The sequence below is a fragment of the Biomphalaria glabrata genome, chromosome 15, assembly GCF_947242115.1.
Source record: "Biomphalaria glabrata chromosome 15, xgBioGlab47.1, whole genome shotgun sequence".
In the NCBI taxonomy this organism is placed as follows: Eukaryota; Metazoa; Mollusca; class Gastropoda; family Planorbidae; genus Biomphalaria; species Biomphalaria glabrata.
This window is the reverse complement of record NC_074725.1, coordinates 16383629-16392241: the sequence shown is the minus strand read 5'-3', so window position 1 is coordinate 16392241 and position 8613 is coordinate 16383629. Positions and strand designations below refer to the sequence as shown.

The following is an 8613-nucleotide window of genomic DNA, read 5'->3' as shown; positions in this document are numbered from 1 at the left end:
AGGTAAATGAGATGAGAGAGAGATGGACACAAAGAGGTAACGAGGTGAGAGAGAGATGGACACAAAAAGGTAACGAGATGAGAGAGAGATGGACACAAAGAGGTAAATGAGATGAGAGAGAGATGGACACAAAGAGGTAACGAGATGAGAGAGAGATGGACAGAAAGAGGTAAATGAGATGAGAGAGAGATGGACACAAAGAGGTAACGAGGTGAGAGAGAGATGGACACAAAGAGGTAAATGAGATGAGAGAGAGATGGACACAAAGAGGTAACGAGATGAGAGAGAGATGGACAGAAAGAGGTAAATGAGGTGAGAGAGAGATGGACACAAAGAGGTTAATGAGATGAGAGAGAGATGGACACAAAGAGGTAACGAGATGAGAGAGAGATGGACAGAAAGAGGTAATAATAATAATAATAATTTTATTTATAAAGCGCTGTTAACAAACAAAATGTAGGCTCAAGGCGCTGTAACAACATTACAAACATAAACACAACTGCCGAAATAACAGTTAATCTAAAAAAGTTTTAAACAAGTAGGTCTTAATGTTCTTCTTAAAAGTGGTATAGCATGTTGTCTGTCTGAGATCAATGGGGAGTGAGTTCCAAACCTTTGGTCCGTGAACTGAAAAAGCACGCAGACCGTAGCTTTTGAGGGAGAAACGTGGCACTACTAAAAGCGTTGAGTCCATTGAGCGCAGGGTTCTCTGGGGGACATATGGAGTAATCAGTTCGCTAAGGTACAAGGGCATCTCATTGTTATATATACACTGATGACAAAGTGTGGCGACCTTGTAATCGATTCTCGCTTTCACGGGAAGCCAATGGAGCGTGCGCAAGAGCGTAGTAGCAGAATCTTGTCTAGTTTTTTTAAGGACTATTCGAGCGGCGTTGTTCTGTATACGTTGCAGCTTGGCTATTTTGTCATCAGGTATACCTGCTAGCACGGCGTTGCAGTAGTCAAGGCGGGAGAGTATGAATGCCACAGCTAGCGTTTTTGTTGACTCCGTTGTTAAATATGGTCGGATCTGGCCTAATCTGCGCAGCTGCAGATAAAGACCTTTGCAGAGCTGATTTATGTGTGGGTCGAAAGATAGTGTTGAGTCAAAGAAAACTCCAAGATTCCGCACTACATGGACAAAAGGAACATGGCAGTTCGTGATAAAGAGAGAATCTGTGCTTTCAACTTTTGAGACATTGTTCCTAGTGCCAATCTTAATTATTTCTGTCTTGTCTTCGTTCATCTTGAGTTTATTTTCAACCATCCAATCGCTCACCCTTGCAACGGTACCACTGATATTCTCTGCCAGATGGGACACCTCTGAGGGTACTGATGAATCGTATAACTGTGAGTCATCGGCAAAGAAATGGTATAAGATGCCGGTTGGCCGTATGACACCGCTGAGTGGATATGTGTACATAGTGAACAGTACTGGGCCTAGAACTGATCCTTGGGGTACTCCGTATTTCAAAAGTAAGCTTGTTGATTCCGTCCCGCTAACAACGACACTTTGGGTGCGTTCCGTCAGGTAGGATCCAAGCCACTTTAGGACGACTCCTGCTAAACCAAAAGTTGCAGAGAATCTGGCCATCATAATTTCATGGTCTAGCGTATCAAAGGCTGCGGACAAGTCCAGCATAGAAAGAATTGATATGTGGCCTTTGTCGGAATTGTGAAGTAAGTCGTTTAGTACCCTGACCACTGCTGTCTCTGTGCTACGGCACTTCCTATATGCAGATTGAAATTCTTCCAAGAGACAGTACTGGTCAAGATGAGAAAGAATTTGCACTAACACGATGCGCTCCAGAAGCTTTGACAGGAAGGGAAGATTTGAAACCGGGCGATAGTTTTTTAGACATTCCGGGTCAAGACTGGATTTCTTTAATAAGGGCCTGACAAGTGCATGCTTAAATTGCTGTGGTACAATGCCTGAAGTCAGTGAAGAGTTCACAATGTTGGTAATTGTAGGTACAAGCTCATCTAAACATTCAAGGAGCAAGGAGGTTGGAATGGGATCAAGGTCACATGACTTATTTGGCATCTTCAAAATAGTACTTTTGACATAATCTTCAGATACACGCTGAAACTCGCAAAAAGGAGTATTTTGAAAAATTGGAGAGTGGTCAAGCTGTGATGAGAGGGATGGCATGTCATTTCTAATCTGCTCAATCTTCCCAATGAAGAATCTATTGAAGGAATCAGGAAGTTCAGATAATGGGATAGATGACGGCAAACGTTCGTTATTTGCTCCCCCTAACATTTCAGCGGTGATCCTGAATAGCTCCTTTGAAGAATCAGAATTTTCGATTTTTTGTCGAATATGACTAGCTTTTGCGTCTCTAATCATACGGTTAACCTTGTTTTTTTCTCGTATGTATATTTGTCGATGTATCGTCAGACCTGTCTTTTGAAATGTACGTTCGGCACGTCGGCGAATAAGTTTGGCAGTCTTTATGTCTTCCGTCAACCAGGGTGCAGATGGCCTAACTGAGACTGTACGAGTGACAAGAGGTGCATGGCTGTCCAGCAACTTTTTCAAGCAAGAATTGTAATTGCTGAGAACGTCTGTGTTGATCTGTTGCAACAGCAAAGAGGTCACATCCATTTTGAAGGAGGCAATATCTATGGCTTTAAGTTTACGGGAAGTCACGTTTTTCTTTGGCCTTTTTGCTTTTGATAGGCGCATTTCAAAGTTTACGAGAAAATGATCTGACAAGCCGCGGTCTGAGACATTGAGTTTGGCTACAAGCTCACTTGCATTTGTAACAATCCAGTCAAGAGTATGGCCTTTGACGTGTGTCGGAACATTTATCAGTTGGTCTAAGTTGCGATCCTTTAGCGCATTTTTCAGCGACATCGCGTATGTCTCATTTTCACTGTCAAAATGCAAGTTCACATCGCCTATGACAAATAGATCTTTTGTTGATATGTGACTGTCAAATGAGAAAAAAGGTAAATGAGATGAGAGAGAGATGGACACAAAGAGGTAAATGAGATGAGAGAGAGATGGACACAAAGAGGTAACGAGATGAGAGTAAGAGGTAAATGAGAGAGAACAGTGAGATCTAAATAAACAGAATATCAAATGGAAATCAGTAATAGACGCTTAATATTTGTAAAATATTTTAAACATCTAAAATTGCACTGAACTGAATTAAGACTTAAATTACATCATTATAAGGACTACACAATGTTGATTTAAAAAAGGTTTAATACAATTCGAATAGTTAGTACGCTAAGAGTTAAGAGTTATGTACAGTATACAAGAACCTACATCGAAATAATATGTTCAGGTGAATGTGCAGGTCACTCTGCACGCCTGTGTGCGGTGCATGTCATTGTGAAGACTTATATTGTAAATAATAACAACATCAGACTATACATTTAACATTTGTTATTATAACTACTTCAGTTTGCCCTTTTCAACAGATATTTTACTTTTGTTCATTATCTTTAGTTAGAAAAAAAATCATTCAATTGCTAGATCTAGTTGATTCATTCAAGATATAACCCCCCCCTCCTTTTTTTAAGAGGGATTTTAGCTGAATTTTTACAGACAAAAGTACCCACGTTGGAGGGGCGGTTACTGAGCGGTAAAGCGCTTGGTTTCCAAACCGGGGTTCGGGGTTCGAATCCTGGTGAAGACTGGGATTTTTAAATCTTGGGATCTTCGGGCGCCTCTGAGTCCACCCAGCTCTAATGGGTACCTTACATTAGTTGGGGAAAAGAAAAGGCGGCTGATCGTTGTGCTGGCCAAAATGTCACCCTAGTTAACCGCAGGCCACCGAAACAGATGCCCTTTACATCATCTTCCCTATAGACCAGAAGTTCCTGAAGGGGAACTTTACTTTTTACACTCACGTTGGTTGGTCAGTTATGTAGATCTGCTAGTAGAGCTTTTCCGAGGAGCATGAGTTGGTCAGTTACGTAGCTCTGCTAGTAGAGCTCTTAGGAGGAGCCTGAGTTGGTCAGTTACGTAGCTCTGTTAGTAGAGCTCTTCCGAGGAGCCTGAGTTGGTCAGTTACGTAAATCTGCTAGTAGAGGTCTTCCGAGGAGCCTGAGTTGGTCAGTTACGTAGCTCTGCTAGTAGAGCTCTTCTGAGGAGCCTGAGTTGGTCAGTTACGTAGCTCTGTTAGTAGAGCTCTTCCGAGGAGCCTGAGTTGGTCAGTTACGTAGCTCTGTTAGTAGAGCTATTCCGAGGAGCCTGAGTTGGTCAGTTACGTAGCTCTGTTAGTAGAGCTCTTCCGAGGAGCCTGAGTTGGTCAGTTACGTAGCTCTGCTAGTAGAGCTCTTCCGAGGAGCCTGAGTTGGTCAGTTACGTAAATCTGCTAGTAGAGGTCTTCCGAGGAGCCTGAGTTGGTCAGTTACGTAGCTCTGTTAGTAGAGCTCTTCCGAGGAGCCTGAGTTGGTCAGTTACGTTGCTCTGTTAGTAGAGCTTTTCCGAGGAGCCTGAGTTGGTCAGTTACGTAGCTCTGTTAGTAGAGCTCTTCCGAGGAGCCTGAGTTGGTCAGTTACGTAGCTCTGTTAGTAGAGCTCTTCCGAGGAGCCTGAGTTGGTCAGTTACGTAGCTCTGTTAGTAGAGCTCTTCCGAGGAGCCTGAGTTGGTCAGTTACGTAGCTCTGCTAGTAGAGCTCTTCCGAGGAGCCTGAGTTGGTCAGTTACGTAAATCTGCTAGTAGAGGTCTTCCGAGGAGCCTGAGTTGGTCAGTTACGTAGCTCTGTTAGTAGAGCTCTTCCGAGGAGCCTGAGTTGGTCAGTCACGTAGCTCTGCTAGTAGAGCTCTTCCGAGAGGAGCCTGAATTGTTTAGTTAAGACAGACTGACTGTCAGGTTGACACACTTCAGAGCTCCTAGCTTAATACAACGTATGTGGTCTGTAAAACATGGAACTGTTAAGGAAGATTTTTATTTTTCTGGAATAAAAAAATTATATTGCTTAATTATTTAGAATTGATATTTTACATTATTTACTTACAAAAGAAATGCATTTCTCGAATGAAAGATATTGGCTAACGAGAATATATCGATTGTTTGTTGTCTTATTTACGGATTGACGTCACTGACAGTTCTAGATTTCAATGTTTTTTCAAACTCTCGTCTTATTGATTTTGTTCTCTTGAATAAACAAACGTGTTGACCTTTAGTTATAAGTTTCAATTGTGCTGTATTTTTGCAATATTTTGTAGACAATGTAAAGTATTTGTAAGTTTGGAAGTCTAATGCGTCAATGGATAGCTCTGAACTTAGCCGGAAAGTTAAAAACAGCCGAGGTGCGAGAAGAATAGTGCGCAGTTGTAGAAATTCCAACATTGAGGGCACAGAGCCCCCCCCCCCCTTTTTTTTTTAAAGCAGTGGTTCCCAAGCTTTTTTTCCCGTAGACCCCTTGTCATGTTTTCTAGTTTTCCGTAGACCCCCTGATTAAGTTATATTGAATTTTTGAAAATTCATCAATTTCAAATTACACATTTTGTGTAAAAAAAATTCTAACCAGTGACACGAGGAGTGAAAAAGTTATTTAAAACTACATTTTAAGTTGAATTAATTTTTTAAAATACATTTTAGAAATAACAAAATTCAAATTTAAACCCATTATATAACAGTTAACACGAATAGTATACAATCACTAAACACATTGGAAACTTGTTGTTTTTAAAGGTCTGCAAGCTTCGTTGATACGGAGATTATTTTTCATATAAGAATTTGTTGTTTTATGAAGTAGTTCTTCAAAATATGAAATATTAATATGCATTAAGTATAGTAAAAGTTTTCACAAAGAGCAGTTTTTCTTGGATTTCTTGAGCCATAATAATTTGAATTAAAAAATACATCATTACCAGACAAGGTTGACTTATAGAGAAATATGATGTTTGCAGAAATATGTCGTTTGCAAAGACTTACATAAGAAGAAAGAAAAATTTGACTATATTCCAACAGAGCTCAAGAATTTAGTGAACTCTTCTACAAATCCATTGCCCTAACAATCAATGGGTCAGAGTTTGCATGGATGGTTCTCAGAAAGCCACCACAAACTGAGGAGCTGGTATACTCATTGAATAGCCCTATGGAATAAACATAGTTAAAAAATAAATTCATTGTAACTAATGAGAGCTCTATGACAACCACAGAGAAGAAATAGGAGCACTGGAGCTAACAGCTACCTTGCTAGCGAATCAGCCAAGTTCGCCAAACAGTTAAATTTATTTGTTGATCAATATAAAAACAGTCCCTTAAAGCTTGACAAAGTCTGATGCCTTCTAAACAAAACATGATGCCTGTACTGAAGTTCAGGGGTCACCTGCTTGCGTCTCCCGTAGGGAAGTTTGGGCTTGGATGTAATTATCCACATAATCTGAAGGAACATCCAAAAGATTTTGTACAAAACATATTGTGTGACCTTGTAAAGCTCAACAACAACAAGAACACTGTTCTCCAAAGTTGAAACAGAAGGAAATAGAAGGCTGATTGACTTGCCAAATGTGAGAAAACAAATACACACTTGAACATCGCACTCTATCAGGAAGAAATGAAGAAACTAATAGTGAATTGTAAAAACGAGAAATGGACAAGCTCTATTTCAATATACAAGAAAGATGACACCTATTATAAAATATCCCAGTAGGACCACTTCTAATTTTTCACATCAGAACCGTACACATCATAATGGGAAAACATATGTTTCGTAAGCTCAAAATTGGGACCATTGAAATTTGCCATTTTGGAGTGTCACCAGAGAATGTCGACATGTCTTCAAAATAGTATTCTTCAACAAGAGGCCCAAAAAACAAGACACCGGCCACAAAACTCAAACATGAAATTATTTTAATGATAAAAGTCTGTGTAAAGAGTTTTTACAATTTCTTCAATGGCTGGTAAAATCAATAATTTGGCTCTCGTGTGAGGTTTTCAGTATTTCTCTATAAGTAACGAGATATAGTAAAAGGCTTACTAATCATCATCTTCTCAATATTAGGTCAAAGAGAGATTTTGTGGGTGTATTCTGAACTTAATTATTGAGTGTTTGAAAGTTTTGCAAACCTTTATCTTTTTGTCAGGTTGGCATCATCTAAAATGATCCTCCAGCTTAATTAGTTTCATAGCATCATAAAAAAATGGCACATTAACGCTCGCTTGTTTGACAAGGAAGTATTGAAGTTCAATAGGGTTTGTTGGACTTGTCCGTTTCGTTTCTTTGATTAAAAAGAATTGGGCCGGAAGTCGCTTTATTTATTTATTTATTTTATGAGTATTTTATCCAAGATCTGTGATGTTTTTTTAGGACTAGCTTATTTCATGTACCCGGCATTTTCCGATACACAATTTAATACACAAAGTAATTGTTGAAAAAAATTGTAGTGATTTTAAACTTTAAATGATTACTTTAAAATGTGTTACTCTAATCAATTTGAATATTATTTTGTTATGAATGTCACTGTTTATTTTGTGTCTGTTCTAGTTTCTTAAATTTTTTCTTGAGTAAAGGGGTCGTTTTTCTCCTAATGGGTATACCTGATTTCTCCAAGCAGCCTTTGTAAAATATTGGTCCTAAATAATGCTATGTTTATAAACGAAAAATCGCATGGCTGCATTATGATGAATGTACGTGTTAGTTCAATAAATTTTATATTACTAGGTAACTATAAATAATCGCATAAATAGATGTAAGTTTAATTTTTTTTTCTGTTAGATAAAGTCATATGGCAAATTTTTGTTTATATCCTAATTCTAAAAAGGAATAATAATAGAATTATACAGTAAAAATAATCACTAAGTTTTTCTTTTAATAGTTTTGAAAGTCTAACTGAGTTTGTGTTTTTGCAGATGTACACAAGCTACACTATGAGTCAGTCCATCTCTTCAAACTATTTAGAAATGAGAGTAAAATGTATATTTCGATATTTTTAGCCTGAATTTAAGAAGTTACAATCTTCAAACAACTAATATATTGCCTCTTCCATAAAACTTTGTACTTAAAAAATAAATTTATCCAATTCTCGAAATCATGCTTGTATACTTAGGCCCTATTTAAATCGATCCGGTATTAAGTAGCAATAACCCCGCAAAAAAATTAAATGAAAGAAGATTGAGATATACATATATTTTTGTGACGGTACGCACCGGTACGGGGTACCGGCACCTTTTTTCAATGTCGGGAAAAATGATTACTTTTCTTGTAATTCAACGTTAATTGTTAATTTATTATTAGTTGAAAGTTAGGCAATCTATCACTGAGTACAGGAGCCTCTTTTTTATTTTTACAAAATAAACTAAAATCGATCTAAGTCTAAGCATGGAACTATACTAATGGAACACCAGCTTCGAGTTTTTTACAAAGACAAAGAGAGTCGAAGTGCCGTCGCGCATCTTTTTTCGCGCACCATACCAATTTGAAAAATCGATGAGGATGCCAAAGAAGAAATTTACTCCGAGAGCCACTTGGATTGACCTTCATTGAGAGTAAAACTTCCCCACACTATATTTTATTAGATCTGTAAAAACTTTATCCATTTTCTGACTATCTGATAAAATAGATACAATTTCCCTGAATAAGAGATCGTCACAAAAGTTGTTTTTTTCGATCACCCTATAAAATGCCACTTATTTTCCAAAAAAAT

The 8613-nt window shown here is 38.3% G+C and overlaps 1 long non-coding RNA gene across 1 annotated transcript; it reads right to left on the bottom strand.

The window, feature by feature from the left end:
• Window positions 1-3200: 3200 nt before the first annotated feature.
• Window positions 3201-7176, bottom strand: LOC129923132 (uncharacterized). Its single transcript, XR_008775071.1, has 2 exons — window positions 7037-7176; window positions 3201-4914 (listed from the first exon to the last, which is right to left on the bottom strand). It is a non-coding gene; the product is annotated as an uncharacterized LOC129923132 (long non-coding RNA).
• Window positions 7177-8613: the final 1437 nt, after the last annotated feature.